The sequence below is a fragment of the Drosophila innubila genome (assembly GCF_004354385.1).
Source record: "Drosophila innubila isolate TH190305 chromosome 3L unlocalized genomic scaffold, UK_Dinn_1.0 0_D_3L, whole genome shotgun sequence".
Lineage (NCBI taxonomy): Eukaryota > Metazoa > Arthropoda > Insecta > Diptera > Drosophilidae > Drosophila > Drosophila innubila.
The window spans coordinates 876,966-894,615 of NW_022995376.1; the positions used below are offsets into that span (position 1 = coordinate 876,966).

General features: G+C 32.7%; 1 protein-coding gene and 1 non-coding gene across 3 annotated transcripts in view; one reads left to right on the plus strand and one right to left on the minus strand.

Annotated features, from left to right (window-relative positions):
• LOC117787838 (serine/threonine-protein kinase NLK2) overlaps positions 1–17,650 on the plus strand; it is a 97,233-nt gene that overhangs the window by 43,466 nt on the left and 36,117 nt on the right. The window lies entirely within an intron of this gene.
• On the minus strand, positions 16,672–16,744 carry Trnaa-agc. Its single transcript has one exon. It is a non-coding gene; the product is annotated as a tRNA-Ala (tRNA).

A 17,650-nucleotide genomic window follows, 5' to 3' on the forward strand; every position in this document is an offset into this window, starting at 1 on the left:
CTTGTTTTGGTCAATGCACGACACGCCCTAAGAATTTTCCCCCTTCTCTTCGTTTCCTAATACGAATGTCGAGAAATAATACTAAGAATGAGAAATTAAATATTACGAAAATAAAGCTGGCAAGAATTTAATATGGAAATAAAAATTAGGAAAGCATAAATTTGAAAAAAAAAAATTTGGAAAAACCATAGGAAAAATATTTTATTGAAAATCTCTCTATTATTCGAAGGAAAATTCAGCCAAAGGCAGAAAAATCATAGTTACTTTTGATTGAAATATATCTTTTCTAATTTTTGTATTCTGAATGTTTTTCCTATTTCAAATTCCAAATTTTTGAACTCTGAATCTTTTTTTCTTTTTTACTATCCAGTTATTGTTATTTGAATTTCCCAATATTTGTTTCTTTTTCTTCATTCTTATTTTGATTTATTTTTTTTTTAATTCTTAAAAAAATTATATTAAGAATTCGTTTAAGGTACACTTTACTTTATCTCTTTCCACTCGTTTTTTTCTCCCTTCATAAAGTTAAAATATTGCGTTTTCTGGTAATTTTTCTCCACTTTTGCCCATATTTGTTTTCGAATATTACAATTGAAAGCACATTAGGTATACACCATATTGTGTGTGCGTTGTATTCTCCCTATCAATAACTAATTTTATGGTGCTCCTAAACACATTTTCTCCCTCACATTCTTCATTTTTCCCATGCTTTTTTGCCATCCCTTTGCTGCATGTGTGTGTGTTTTTCTCACCCCTGACGCACTTTTTGATTTGATATAAGGCCGCACATTAAAATGAAATGGCTTCTCCCTCTCTTTCTCTCTTTCTCTCTTTCTTTTCCCACTCTTTCTGTGTATTTGAGGCACGGTGGCAGCTTGTTGAAATTTAGTGGGCACCCAAAAACAATTTTGGGTTGTTTGGCCCTCAACACTCAAAAGTTCTTACTTTTAATGCCCTTACAGCGGGTTTTATTGTTTTGTCACAAACTGTGTAACACATTTGGTAGAAATATCTTTTGAAATTAACATAAAAAATATAATTTAGAATGAAAAATGCACAAATATATATTTTCTAAGAACTGTTTTTAATTAATATCATACTTTTACACTTTAAGATCGATTAAAGCAGTGCTCCCTTTGACGCCAGAGAGACGCACAAGCACTCGAACAAGCTTATAAAATCAATATAAATGCAGTGTTGTTTAAATAACAAAATTAAAAGCAATAAATTAATTATTAAATAAAAAAAAAAATTAATTAAAGATAAAATATTTAAAAAAAAAAAAAAATTTCAAAATGTGAAAAGGTATCAAATATGCGACGTGCATAATATTTAATTTGTTTCCTTTTTTTGTTGCAATCATTTATCAAAATATTGCCACATTAATAACCAAATGCAAAAAACACATATGAAGCGGAGTTATGGAGTAGTCTTAGCTGAAGAGAGAGAGAGTGAGAGAGAGAGAGAGAGAAGCGAAGCATTTAACCTTTGACCGTAATACAAATATTATTTATTTAAAGTGCTTTAAGTTCACTCCCGACTCTGGGACTCGAAATGTAATTGCACTTTTCGGGGCAGACAAATTTCAAAGTAATTTCATATGCAAGACCCAAAGCGAATACGAATGTGAGTGTGAGTGTGAGTTTGGGTACTCGTAAAAGTAGTTGAGTAGTGCCTAGCCATAATTACGTGGTATGTTGTTGGCTACCTCAACGTGTATCTTATTTGTTAACCAAACTTCTCTCGCTGTTAAACAGCATAATTACATGCCACACACAATTGCAACTCCGTGTTCAACCTGCAACTGCAACTTGCAGCTCTGAAATGTTAAAATGTTGAGCAGGTAGACAAGACACGAAACAAGAAACATTACGAGTTTTTGCTATTTTTATTTTTTTATTTTTTATTTTTTTGTTGTCTAACTATTGCGTGTCAGGAGTTGAAGTCTAGTCAACGGTCTGTCTTCTCTTCTCTTTCCACTCTCCTCATTCCACTCTCCTCATTCCTCTTTCCTACGTTTCCTGCTCTCTAGTTCTGCTTGACAGCCCTTTTAGTTGTCTAACTCCCTGATGTACATATACAGTATGTCAAGTAATAGTTAAGACCAGTAAACAAAAATAAAAGTTATGAGTTGAAAAAGCTTAAAGAAAAAGAACTATCTAAAATACTGAAAATTTTATAAACATATCAAAATAAACTTTTATTTTCAACATTTTTAGAAAGAGAAAATAATTTTCGAAATGGAGAACTTTAAACTTTAAATTCTTATAAGAAACATTGAAAATATAAGTTAAATAAAATATATATAAAAATGAACAAAACATTTATATTTTTTCTATTAATTTTTTACAATATTTTTTCTATATTTTGTAATGCTGTCAAATTTTTTTCTAATGTTTATCTTTTTTTTTTTGATTGAAGTTTCTTAAAACATGTCAGAAAGTAATAACTATTTTTAAAAGTATAAAAGAACTACATTAAATAAAATTCTTTGTCAACGCTATTCCTTGAAATACTGTACTTATTTCCTGACTTTGTTTTTTGTCTCTAGAATTTAAAATGCCAGACACGAAAAAAAGGTAAAGAAATAATTCGAAAACACAGGTGTCTTTGTCTTCCTGTGACACATCTACTTACAAATGTAAATGTAAAGCCATTTAAACCCCCTTCCTAACTAGAATCCAACTACTCAAAATAACAATTCGTTGAGAATGCCGCATTTCAATCAAAACATTTGTTTTGTAAAGTCTGACACGATTCGATTTTTATAGATAAGTAGAAATTTGGTAAATGTACTGTAAATAATAGAATACAAATCAATACGAAGTTGTATAATTTCTATTTCTATGACCTTTCTGCTGACTGACAATCCCCAAGTGGGAAAATGTTTGAATAAAATTTTACATTTTAATAGCTATACTAGTTCTATAAAATTCTGATAAGTTAAACGATAATTGTATTGATTGACTGGCAATGATCAGTGAGTGACTCAGGACAGAGTTTTATATATAAAGGCGGAAATATTAACTTAACAATATACCACGATTTTAAACCTTGTTTTAGAGCTAGAAAGCGAAAACAATAATTAAAACAACTCTAAGCTTGCATTTTATTCTTTAAAGAGTATAGCTTAACAATACCAGAGAAATAAAAAGAGAATATCTCTCATTATTTTATCTCATACATCACTTTGAGATTTATTCTGCCTTTTGTGCGATAGTTAAACATCTTTCCGTTGCTGCCTTTTTAGAACAAATCCTTCATTTCCTGCTCTTTTTCGTGACTTGAGGCTCAATTATGTTGCCTTTATCTAATCTGCTGTCTAATTGTGGCTTCTAGTCGAGTTTCAGTTTAAGACTACGCCCTTTTTTTTTTGCTGTCCTTGACTGTGTGTGTTTTGCATCGTCTTTGACTCGTATGTCTGTGGCAATGTGGCAACTTCCGTTTCCGTTTACAAGTTTATATGCAGGCAACTTAAATAGCAATTAAAATGTTGCTGCTTTTTAGCCACTAGCAATTTTTAGTTTAATTTTGTTAAATTGTTGAAATTGTTGAAAATTCAAAGTCAGTTCCGTTGCCAACGGAAATGCACAAATGCATAATTATAGATATTATGTATACGTAATGGCTTTGACTCTCGTTTGCCCAAAGGGCTTTTCATATACACACAACACACGCACAACCACAACAACAACAACAACAGCAGCTAGTAACAACAACTAAACTAAACAGGAAAAGGCGTCGAAAGTGAACTTGGCTGACAGGCGACAAAACGCAATGAGTTCAAATCGTGCAAAGAGTGAGAAAATAAATGAGGGGAAAGACTCGGGAACTTGCAATGCTAAGAATACCAGTTTAACCAATTGCTGTTGTTGTTAGCCCAGTATTTAATAAAAGCAAGGACTTATAAGTCTCTTACAATGTCTGTCTATACAAACACTTTGATCCCAGAGCGACCAATTTTGTTTAAAATACTCCAATATTGTGCAGTCAAATCCAGTTTATTTTAGAATTTTACAAAGCTCAAATCTCTTCCGAAAATTATTTTACTATTTTTTAAAATTATTATTTTATTTTTATTTTTGCGTAGTGTTATTTTTTTATTTAATTTTTTAAATTTATGTATTTGAATCTTTTTTAAATTTATTATATTTTTATTTAATTTGTATGTACGATTACTGGGCATATAACAGTCGAGCAACTACTCGACTGTAGCGTTTGGACTTCTGGTAGTTGTTGTTGTGGCTGTTTATTTACTTAACTATTTATTTATTTTGCATTTGTCGTTTATCTCTCTCCTTTTCTAATGCTTTTCTCTCTATCTCTGTCTTGACCGCAGTTAACTTGTTAAATTTAAAGGATTCTTATTTCTAGCTGCTGTTGTTGTTTTTGTTTTTGCTGCATATGCAAAAATACTGGAATTGTTGTTGTTGTTGTTGATTTGTTTGGATTGTTGGTTGTTAGTTGTCTGCCTTTTGCTTTTGGCCCGCTTTAATTTGGTAGTGTCTGCTCTAACGGCTTTGCTTGAGATTTGATACGAAGCTGCAATTGTAAACAGTTATAATTATACGACTGGGAACGTGAATAGAGGCATGGAGAGAGGGAGGAGGAGTGTTAAGGGGTGGGGAGGGGAGGGAGGCAAGTGGGGTCAGTGAGATAGTTATAGAGTGTTTGCCTGCATATATAACCCCATCAAAACTAATCAGCAATCAGCGGCAACAGAAACAAACAATAATCATGATCAACACGATGATGATGTTTTTGTTGATGATGATGAGGTAGTTACCACTGTAAATAGCTTTGCATTGAAATTCTATTCAAAACTAGTAAAAAGAGCTGCAGTCGAGCGAACTCGCCGGAGAAGACCCTGTACATTGTGAGAAAGAAGCAAATTATCATAGTGTAAAATTATGTCTTGAATAGCTTTCAAGCTTACTAAAATTAAATTAAATTTTGAAAATTTAAATTCAGATAAATAATGATTAAATGCTGTAGAGATCGGTTATTAAAAAACTATTTTTTTTTATAGAAAGAGAAATTAGATAGAATAACAAAAAAAGAGAGAGAGAGAGAAGGAAAGAGAAAAATTATTTCCTTGAGAATCTGTTGAAGAATTAAAGTACAGTTGCTGCATTTTATTGCTGAATTATAAATAGCTAAATTACTTTTGTTGGCAGCTATAGAGTATTAAAGTTGTTGATATAGCCACTAAAATTATCTTCTACTTTTTTTTCTTTAGAGATAGAGAGAGAATTTGAGTCAATGGCAGCATCTATTCATAAAACTCAAAAACTGATGGCTAATTAGTTGGCATTCAAAATTGCAGTGCCAGAAATGCGGGCTGCTTCAATCAAACATAGATGATGATGATGATTGGTAATTGCATGTTGGCCCAAACTCAGCACGGAACAGGGCCAACATGTTGTTGATGTTGTTGGTTCAGTTGCAATTAATCATTGCGAGCATACACAAAACTTCATTCATTCAAAATATCAGCTAGAAGTAACGCCCACAATGCGGATACAACAACAACAACAACAACAGTGAAACAAGAACAGCAACAACTTTTATCGATTTGTGAGCGACGACATCGAAAATGTTGATTTGTAAATGCATTTTGTTTGTTTGCTGCCACTTTTGCCTCGAGCTTGTTTAATTAATGAGTTAAATCATGTTTCTTTTTCTCTTTCACACAATCCCTCTTGCTCTCTCTCTCTCTCTCTGATTTTCAGACACTTGAAATGACAGTTTTCGCCGGCAGTTTTCCCTTATTTAATGCTTTAAAATTATGGCAAATTGTGAGAAACTAGTATAAATATTAAAATATATTTAAAGATCCCTCTAACATTCTCCATAAAAATTCTACGATATTAAATGACAGTTTTTGACAGAAAAATAAACATTTAAAAAATATTTTCTGAAATCTCTCTCGTTTTTCACCCTATATTAAAATATGTTTTATGATCCCGTTTTTTGACTTTCAGTTTTTCAGCTTTTCAGTTTTTCACCTTCGCACGAGACCCAAAAATGAACTGGTTTTCATTATTACTTTTATTATTTTTATTATTATTGAAGAAACGTGACATGAATATCGCATAACATAAATTATGACTACACTTGTCTACCAAAATTGGGTCCATGAGTTATACCAAAAGTGCCGACATGGCGTAACCATTTCATTTAATAGATTTGCGATTTTCCAACTATTGATTTCCCCCTCTCGAAGTCACTTTAAGCGTTATTTATGACAGTCCAAGACACGTTAACTGCATTGATTTGTGCAGTTCGTTTTTTTTTTTCGCTATTTATAACGACTATATAAACAATTTATGGATTATTCGTAATTAAAATGTTTCTCTTTATTCCATTTTTTACTTGCAGGTAAGCAAAGACTTGAAATTGATTGGAATCCCGTTTAATTACAGAGTGAGAAGTGTGAGATTGGTTATAATTTAAATCAGCATACACAGCGAAAAAGTGCGCGTACTAACATAAAGTTTGTATGACCTCGTTTTAAGTATTGGAGATTTTTTAAATTCATACATGTTAAAATTTAGAAAGAAAGTGAGAATAAACCTTATAATCGAGATAATAGTTTTGAATCAAGATTTTCGAGAAGTAAGTTAAAGAATTCTATATAAAAGTTAAGAGTTAAGTTTTAAGCAAGAATTGCTTGACTTTTTTGCACAGTGTATGACTGGTTTCCAGGGAATTTTAGAAATCGAAACAGATCTAGTTTGAATTGCAATATCATGAGCAAAACTTCATTATTATAACAATCATATTGATCACAAGCAACAAATTATCAAATAGCGACTTTGTCGTTACCATTTTTATTATTTGTGATTTATTTTTTTGGGGTCGTTGTCAGGTTCTTATCTTATCCACGTCTCACAGGCATTAGTGAGTGAGTGAAAGAGATGCGAAGTAAAGTGGTTAGTTAGAAAGGAAAGGAGTGATAGAGTGTTTGACTTTTTATATGGGCCATCGCATTTATTTGTCTAACTCAACTTGAAATGACTAATTTAATTTTGTTTATTTGACTTTTACGTGCACATTTCTTTATCTCTCACCTCTCAGTGCAATGAACTTTGACTATTTTCTGGTATTTTGTGGTTGTTACGATTCTTTGATCACTCAGCAACCCAAATTCTAGGGTTTGTAATTGACACAACAAATAACAGACAAATAAACACAGACCCTTCGAAATATTTGATAGAATAACCAAGCGAAGCGCATAAATCAATTGAAAATTAAGACAGATATTATGTTGGATCCCGTGGAAACTGTAGGATTTTGGGTTTTGTATAGAATCTTTAAATAAAAATTGAAACTTCAATTTTTTCAATACTATTTTTTTTAACTTACATGATTAACTTAACTTACATGATTGAATTAAAAAGTTTATCCTGTTTACAGACATAGCAAGATCTGCGATTTTTCAAATCATCCAGCTATTTTTTTTTTTTTTTTGTTTTTTTTTTTTACAGATTTTGATTCTTTGAAACTTTTAATTGCGTTTGCTAGTAAAGATAGATTTTGATAAAACTTTTAAGTCTCAATAAAATTCAAAACTAATTGAAATTTTTAAAAACCTTGACCCAGATGTTAAGTGTTACAATGTAAAAGACGTCTAAAAAATGTGCAACTTGACAGTGGCTACAAAATTAGCGTACTGAAAATAGCAAATCAAAGAAATTACAAAAGGATTTCAAAGTATTCGACTGCTATATACCCTGTAATAGGCTGCTTATATGTGAACATTTTATTTATAGGCTATGGCAATTGCTTACAGTGTGTGACGCATGCTGTGTAACGGTTGATCATGGGGTAGGGTGGGTAGTGTGTGGTAGGGTGGGGTAGGAATATGGCCAAGGGAAGCGTTGGCAGTCACTTTGACAGGCACACACTTACACACACACACACACATACGTGCAGACTTGTGCAAATTGCAAATGAAAATGTAACCTTGACAAAGACAGCAACAACAACAAAGAAAACACTCGTCAAGTTGTTGTTGTTGTCGTTGCACTGAGTTTTTCTTTCTTTCTATCTTTTATTTCTATGCATTTTGTTGTCTCGCATTACTTTTGTGTGCATTTCTTGTAGCTGCTGTTTGTTGTCAACGTGTTGTCATCAGCAGCAGCAGCAGCAAAAACAACAACAACCACAACAACGACAATAACATATCATAATATCATGACACGAAAGAGTGCACTTTGTTGTTGTTGCTATTATATTGTTATTGTTGTGCCTACATACACTTTGTTATAAGTATGCAAGTATTTATTTATGATTTGCTTTCTTTTCTCGGTGTTTTTTTTTTTTGCTTTTTTTTTTTTGACTGCCACTGTGGGCAATTGGGAACACTGCGCTCTCGTGGCATGACACAAGCAGACGATGACGACAATGTCGCACCACAGACATGCCCCAAACAGAAAACACAAAACACTGAAGGGGGGAAAAACATGGAAAAGAAACCTGACAAGAAAACGACTCACCCATTGAATAAATGAATTGAGGGCGAGGTTTTTCCATTGGGGAGTTGTGCACTTATCGATTTGCAATAGCCCTAAAAATCTTTAAATATTTGTATGGTAATAAATTTTTTTTTAAAAAATAAAATAAGTACGTGATGTTATAGAGACGAGAAGAAAAATAAAAATTTTTTTAAGTTAATTATTTTTATAGGGAGAATGAATAAAGAGACAAAATGATGGTTAAAATGACATGTCGCATGAAAATCGGTTAAGTTTTGGCAAATTTATGCAAGTTTGAAGTCTGGTAAAACTCTTTACAAGTCAAGTTTCTTTTAAGTTTTGACATAATTTTTTACAGAAAAATGAAACCTCTCAGAATCAAATTTATAGTGTCGTTTTATACTAATTTGGGAACCAGGAGTTGTTTAAAAGTGAAAACTCAGGGCAAAAAAATTTGAAAAAAATATTTTTTCCAAAAAGTCAAAGGGGGGAGTACATGATTTTTCGGAAAAATAACAAAACAAAATTTTTTCTTAAAGATATTTATTTTTGAATGCAGAATCAATTTAGAGACCAAATAATGACCAAAATGACATTCCGCTTGAAAATCGATTGAATTTTGACAAAGTTATGGAAGTTTAAAGTTGGTGTAACCTTTGACTTAGCAACTTTTCAAGTCAAATTTTTTGACAGATTTCACATGATTTTTTACCGAAAAATGAAACCTGTCAGAATCAAATTTAAAGTGTCATTTTATAATATTTTGGGCCTCAGGAGTTGTTTAAAAGCAAAAACTCAGGATTTAAAATTTTGAAAAAAATATTTTTTCCAAAAAGTCAAAGGGGGGAGTACATGGTTTTGTCGGAAAAAAATCGAAAATAAATTTTTTTTTAAAGTTAATAATATTTAACTGCAGAATCAATTTAAAGACCAAATAATGACCAAAATGACATTCCGCATGAAAATCGGTTTAGTTTTGACAAAGTTATGAAAGTTTTAAGTTTTTATAAAAGTATAAACCATTGTTGAAAGTTAATCTTTTTTTTTTTAGATGGATTAGATATAGTCCTATTTCAGCACACTTATTTTATTATTTCTATATTCCAATTTCACCTAGAGTTAGTCATCTTTCTAGTATTTATATTAATTATATCTTTTTATTTTTAGTCTCACGTTGTTAAGGTCAACAGTGCGTCACACATACAATTTCCCCTACCAATTTCATAAGCATTTTCCACACACATGTCATTGACTTTGTGTTGTGCCATAAATTATAACACAGCCATAAAGCGACTATTTTTATTTTCAACTCAAATACAATACATAAGATTTTATATACTCATGAAATATGGCAAGTTTCGTTTTGTTTTAGACTTTGATTTTGATTGTTTTTTTTTTTTTGTTTGTGGATTCTATCGATACTCCCTGCATTTTATGGCATTTAACGACAATTTTGATAGTCAATTTTTATGAGCTTTTAATGCACATAGACAACATGTGAAGTGGGAAAAGGGGAATAGGTTAGGGACGATGACACCGCCCACACGCACAGATTTCATCATGTGAGAGAAGACACATGTGAACTTATTAGCCCAGTATAGCAAAAGTAAACGAACTTATAAGTTCGTGAATATATCTGTTTTTTTCGTATAAATAACCACATTTTAGAGACTAGCAAATTTGGTTACATTACTCTTATAATGTGCACGCAGATCAAGTGTATTTTAGAGATTTGGCACTCTCTCCGCAATTTTAAAACTATAGCCATTTTCTCAAAGTGTGAATTTTGACTCCGAATTTGACTTCCCTGCAATTAGAATTTTGCAAAACGCAGTCTTATTGCACAATAAAATTGTCCCAACTATGTTGTGTGAAAATTTCAACCTCCTAGGTCTTACGGTTTAGACTGTGCAATGATCAGGGATTCAGTGAGTCAGGACAAAGAGTTTTATATGTATAGATTCTGCAGATACGGCTACTGGGCGTTTTACAGTCGAGCACTTTGACTGCAGCGTTCTTATATGTTATTTTGTATCTTTATTTTATTTTTGGGCGTCGTACACTTGACACAATTCTCGAAACACTTTTCAAAAAATAGTTTAAAAATAAAAACTGATGGCGACAGCGCAGCCAATAAACTGATAGGGGCAAGGGAGCTTTTGAGTCGTAGTAGGAGAGGGAGAGAGAGAGAGAGAGAGGAGACGCAGCAGAGGCGTGTGAAGCGCGCATAAAATTAAATTTAGGCACGAACATCGACCACATGGCGCGACGCTGACGTTGACGTTGACGCCGACGCCGACGCCAACGCTGACGTTGATGCTGGCGTCGAGCTTGGCAGGGGAGCAACAGCAGCAGAGACAGAGAGAAAGAGAGAGGCAGCGCGAGAGAGCGCAACTTGGGCAAGGTCATTAAACCACACAAAAGTAAAGGCAGCGACTGCGGCAGCGCTGCCTGAGGTAGCGTCGCAGTCGTCATCATTATCAGCGTTTGACTTTGCTTGCTCAGCTGTTTGTTGTTACTTGTTGTTGTTGCTAGTGATGATGTTGTTATTGTTGTTGTAGCTGCATTTGTGTTGCTTTTATTTCCGCTTACCTTGCATTTTCTAACACATTTGCCAAGCTGCAAATACATTTGATAGCAAAGTGCAGCGATTATAATTAAAATTTTTTTCTTTATCGTTTCGTGCCTAAATTTTTATTTAAACACTCCGAAAATTTATTTCTACATTTAAGAAAATTTCTTATTTTACGGTAAGATTTTTATGATTGCAGGGAATCTTACAGAAACACAAACTAAACATAAAACATTTATTTGTAATCGCTGTCATTATCACAATAATTATTTGAAATACTGTATATGTATAATTAAGACACAGAAACTTGTCTAAACTTGGACTCACACTAACATACGCCCACATTATATAAATTTGCATTTGAGTTTGCTTAATTTATGCATTTTAAAACATGTTTTTAAATTGTATTTCTCTCGATTTTGCTTTGAAATGGAAATGGAAGTGGGAATGGGAATTAAATTGAAATTGGAATTGTGTTGTGACATTTGAACAGTGAGTGTGAGAGTGTGGGAAAAATATTATTTCAAAAGCGATGACAAGTTTTGTGCATATTTTTATTTTCGACTTTGGCCCTTGATTTTTTTTAGTGTGAATTGCAGATGAACTTATGAATCAGCTGTCGATGCGCTGCAAAAAGCCAAAAACAAACACTGAAAAAATTGTATTGTATATTAAGCATTTGTTTTATCCTTTGAATACTAAAATCATTAGTATAACTTATGTTGACAAAGTTATGGAAGTTTGAAGTCTCGTAACCATTTGAAAACTCTCAGAATTAAATTTAAGAACTTAGATTTAAAATTTGTAGTTTTCAAAATATCATTACAATTAGCATAAAAATCTAGATATAGAGAAAATAAAATATTAAACAAATTTAATTAAATTTGAATGCAAAATCAATTTAGAGACCAAATATTGACAAAAATGACATTAAGTTTCTTTTGACTTAGCAATTTTACAAGTCAAAAATTTTGTCCGATTTCTCATGATTTTTTACAGAAAAATGAAACCTCTCAAAATCAAACTCAAAGTGTCGTTTTATACTAATTTGTGCACCAGGAGTTGTTTAAAAGTGAAAATTCGAGATTTAAAATTTTGAAAAAAATATTTTTTCAAAAAAGTCAAAGGGGGGAGTACATGATTTTGGCAGAAAAAATTAAAAATAAATTTTTATTTAAAGTTAATAAAATTTATATGCAGAATCAATTAAGAGGCCAAATAATGACCAAAATGACATTCCGCATGAACATCAGTAAAGTTTTGACAAAGTTATGCAAGTTTGAAATTGTTCCAAAAAAATTTTTCCCAGTGTAAGCTTAGTCTTTTTCCCTCTACGTCTCTCTTTCCCGCTTTGAGTCAAAGTCAACGCCTTAAGCATTGGCCTCAGGTGCCGCTTTTACACAATTTACACAAAAATGTCAACAATTTCAACGGCTAAATGAATTCGCTAATTAATTAGGCAAACAATGAGAGAAAATGAGCAAAAGGGGGGGAAATGAAGGAAGGAGGCTCAAGTGGGCGAAGAAAACCAAAACCACAGCTCGTGGTTGCCAACAAAGAATGAGAGTGTAAGTGAAATTGAAAGTCAAAAAGAGAAAGAGCGAGAGGAAGACAGACTGATAAAGAGCAAGAGAGAGGGAGGTAGATAGTAAGTTGCTTAAATAATTTGACACTTGATGTCGAAAACCAAAAGATTGCAACACTTGAGCTGAGCCAACTAATGCTGCCACAGTGACTGCCACAAGAATGCGGCCAAAGATATAAATATATATGTGTGTGTGTGTGTGGGGTATCAAATTTCAGAGAAAAGACTGAAATACTCAGCTTACTTTATCAAATAATTATTGTAATACACCACTTGGCTAAAAATGGTATTGCAATATATTTAAAACAGAATAATGTTAAGATACAGGCCTGTTCCTGTTTTCACTTCCTATTTTATCGGATTTCAAAAAATGTAATTTTTCACATTGCATTTGGACTTATCAATTTAAAATTATATAAGAAGTAATTATTAGTTAATCATTTGCATCTTATATATGAAACTTAAAGCTAAACATTTATTTACAGATTTCTTTTCAAAAAAAAAAATTAGCAGTTTTCTCAGATTTTGAAAATAGAGAGTGATTTTAAAAAGTGTTACTGTAGCATAATTCCAAATTATTTAGTTTTAAATTGGATTAGATTGCCTTAACTGTTATATTCAGTTCCTGAAAAAAGATTGGAAATCTCTGGCAAAAATATGTTACAAGTTGTGGCATCTGTTGAAAATGTTGTTTGTTGATATGCTAATTTCGCAGTCGCTGCCTGTGCCTACAACTAAGTTACTGAATTACCCACGTTTTCTAGTTTCTTCTTTGAAAACTTAATTAAATATTTAAATGCGAGCAACTAACAAACTGAGAAACCAACCAACAAAAAGAAAAAAAAGTTACCAAATTGCTTGTGACTCGAGCTGCTTATTAAGTTTTTTGGTTTTTCTTGGCCAACATTAAGTTGCCAAATTGCTGCCACAAACAACTGCTAACAAGCAACAACAACAACAACAACAATATTAGCAACAGCTGTTAAATACAACAACTCAACGTTAAGTTATGTATTAACATGAAACGAGAGACAAGAAAATAACTCAGTTTAAAGCAGAGCTTTTAAAATTTCCAACAACAACAACAACGACAACAACAGCAGCAGCTGCTAATTTGGCAACAATTTACAAACTTATTTTTTATTTTTTTGAGGCAGGTTCATTTCACGTTCTGACTGAATATTTGACCAGGTCCAATAGACATTTTAAATTGCGAATAATTCAGAGTAAGCAAAACAAGAAAAGCAACAGCGTCAAAGTAAACAAACAAAAGTAGAAAAAAAAAATAATGAGAAAGGCAGAGAGAGGAGTGAATGAGCAGGAATAAATGTTGGCTAAAATAATACACACATGGCCCATAGTAATTAATGTCAACAATAAACGTCAAGAGATTAATACCAAATGCAGAAAATGCAGCAAAAATAAAACTAATTCACAAAAAAATATAAAGTAATGAAAAGAAAAACAAATGTTCGACACTTTCAATAATATGCAGTATTAAAAATTTAATTGGACTATGGCAAATATCAAATTAAATATTTGCTTAGAATGAAAATTGAAAATTGATTTATTTGGCTAAAAATTTTTTTCAATTAAATTTACAAATAGTATTGTAGAAAAATGCAGTTACGTTATCACTAAATATTTATTAAAAACTTTCTCTACTACTTTAATTTTATTTGGGATTATTTATTTTGCATACATGTACATTAAGTATACATATTTAAGTGTATTCAATGTGAAGAGCTGAGGAGCTTTAAGGTTTGACGAGGGAGACAATTGATTAAAAATAACTTTGCATCAAACGCTTCTCGCTTAAATGGGTAGCCAAAATGTGAAGCATTTAATAGCTTTTATATATACACGAATTTATTGTTGAGTCACTTTTAAAATGAGCAGTTGAAATTTTAATAATACTTTTCAAAAATTCCAAGAAAATTATGACAGAAATTTATCTGCTTGAAAAAAAATTAAAAAGCAAATTTTATTATTTTATATATAAAGCATATTGTATTACATATTTGTAATTAAAATGTAATATACGAGTTGTTTTGTGTTTTTTGCACCTTATTAAAAAAACATAGTTTTCTTTAGATAAAGAGTAAGAAACTTTTTGATAAAACTTATATTTTTGTTCTATTGTTGATAAAAATCGATAGAAATTCTTGTTTAAAAAAGCTTTTGATGGCCTTTTAATTGGTAATACAGGGTATTTAGGTTATCAATTTGATGCGTGGGAGCATCAAATTACGAGAACATCAAGTTGAGTGTGAAATTAACATTTTAGCAATATAAAACGAGCTTTAACAATTTTTTTTTTTTTTGTTTTAAGCGAGTGCAAAGCGAGAAACAACAAAACAAAAAAAAAATGTTGAAATTTCGAGTATTTCCTTTGCTGCCTTTGGCACGATCATTAAGCAGCTGTTGCTCATCAGTTGTTGTAAATGTTGTTGTTGCTGTTGCTGTTGCTGTTGGCATTGCATTCAATCATCAATCAAAATTTTGTGCTGTGCGTGCAAAGGCAACTCTGTGGTGGCTTTAATGATGCAAAAACGATGTCGACAGTGGCACTAAGTTGTGGAGACAGAGAGAGAGGGAAGGGAAGGAAGAGAGGAATGGTGATGGGAGAGGGGAGAGGGGAAAATGCAAACTGCAACTGAAAGTGCAGGGCAGCTAAATTGCCAGCCCTGGAGTCATGCCCCAAAGCCTGGAACTGGACTCGAGTCTGGCAATCAGTCCTGCAACTGGGCCCTGAAACTTCCCCTGTCCTTGTCAGTGCCCTTTGCTGTACCCTTTGACTAATCCATCAGCAAATGAGGCAACAGCCGACGGGGGTTACACACACACACACACGCTCACACGCACACACGCATACAGTTGCAAAAATGCAATAAAAGCGTTGTTCACGCTGACCCTTGAATTCTCTTTGCCCTCTCTCTCTTCCTCTCTCACTCTCTCTGTGCCAGTCGTCTCTTCATTTGGCACTTTTTGCTGCATTTTCAAGTGCGCTTTTCTCAACAGCAATGGTAGCTCATTTTATATATACCATTTAGCCCAGTATATAAAGATTAAACAGGCTTCTTAAAATGTGACCATGTTTGTCTGTCGTATAAACACCTTTATCTCAGAGACTTTAGCAGTTGGAGCAAACAAATTTGCTGACAATACTCATATTATGTGCAAGTCGAATAAAATCGGCAGTATCAAGCTACAGTCTTGAGATTTATCATAAGAAATGTTTAATATTTTGCGGATGTTTTTTAAAAATTTCACTACGATTGGTTGGTAAATAGAGAAAATATTTAAATAAAATTATTAATAATTTAATGGAGCTACAGCGACGTACAATTTCAATGGCAGGTGACACAGGCGGCGGTTCTAATTCCACTGGCGCCAATCATATACATAGTATATTTTTTTTTTCCTTTTTTTTTTTTGTAATTTTTTAAACTTTTTATTAGAAATTGTTTTTTAGAAATTTGTTTATTTTTTATTCAATTTATTGTGATTGAATTGAACATTAATGGGCTTCTAACTGTCGAGCAACTCTTATTAGCGATTATACTTATTTTTCATTTTTTTTTTTGCCAGTACTTTGTTGGCTAAAGCACACAGCACTCGCTTTCAAAGTGGCCGCGCTTTTCTATCTCTGCATCTCCCTCCCCCCTCCCCCCTCTGGCCATCTCCGCTTTCCTTTTACAGCGCATTGATGTGCAAAGTTTTTATGACGCATTCGTGATTTCTTTTTCTTTTATTTTGCTTTTTTTCTTTTATATATTTATTTTTTTTTTTTTTTGTGCTTAATGCTGCACTGCGTCCATTTTGATTTTAAGGCCTTTTGTCCTTGCTTCAAGTGTGTTGATGGTACTGCAGAATTTTTCTCTTTTCAAAAAGTTTGCGGCGCATTCGACAGAGTGACGGTAAAATGTGGTCAACTTTAAATTAGGCTGTTTAAGTTGCAGCAATATTTAACAAAAGTAAAGAAAATAGAAAGATAATTTATAAAAATTAAAAAAAAAAAGTAATTTACAAGTTGGAGATGCGGGGCATCGATCCCCGTACCTCTCACATGCTAAGCGAGCGCTCTACCATCTGAGCTACATCCCCTTGTGGTCAATGAGTGACAATCACTGCACAAGAAACCAATCAAAAACTAATACAGTCGGTGAGAGCGCGAGAGAGGCAGTGGCAAAGGGAGAGCGACAAAGACATGAAAAGCGATCGTTGGCAATGTTGCTATGCTGTTCCCACACGTTTTCTATGCGGCGGTTATAAATAAACGCACTCAATAGCAGCTGATTAACAGTTTGGAGCTTTATGTTGAACTTGACACTCACGCTCTCGCTCGCTCTCTCTCTCTTTGTATGCTGTAGTTGTTATTGGAGTAATTTCTTGTAGGCAACAGCAGCTGCTTATAATTTGCTTATTAATTGGCCATGTAATTTGCAAAATTACGTTTTATTTGAATTTATATGTATTTGGATGTGTGTGAGTGTGTGTGTGTTTAGGGTAGCAACTTTTGTTGTCGTGCTCAATTACAGCTAATTAGCAGCGCTGTTATTGTTGATTAAATATACGTAGTGAAGAGAGTGGGAGAGTTTACGATTAAGAGAATGACAGAGGGAGAGCGGCAACGTGATTCAAAAGCTTCCCTCCCTCTCCACTCTCTTTGCATTATAATATCAGTTGCAAAATTAGGTCACAGCGCGTTGTAGATAATTATGATGATGATGATGAGCAACGTGTCGAACGTGTTTGTTGTTGTTTTGTTGCTCTCTGTCAGCTGCTGTTGCCATCAGAATTGCAGCAGCAGCTGTTTCCCATTTACTTTCAATATGCGCCATAATTTTATTTTATACACTTGCAGCGGGTACTAAAATTTTCTCTAGGAATTTGTAACGCAAATAAAAAAATATAAAAATCGAATAGCCCACAAAATTTGAGTAAACGGCAAAAAAAAAATGTGTTCATATCAAAATAAATGTATCAACCTATTTTTCACTCAGATTTCTG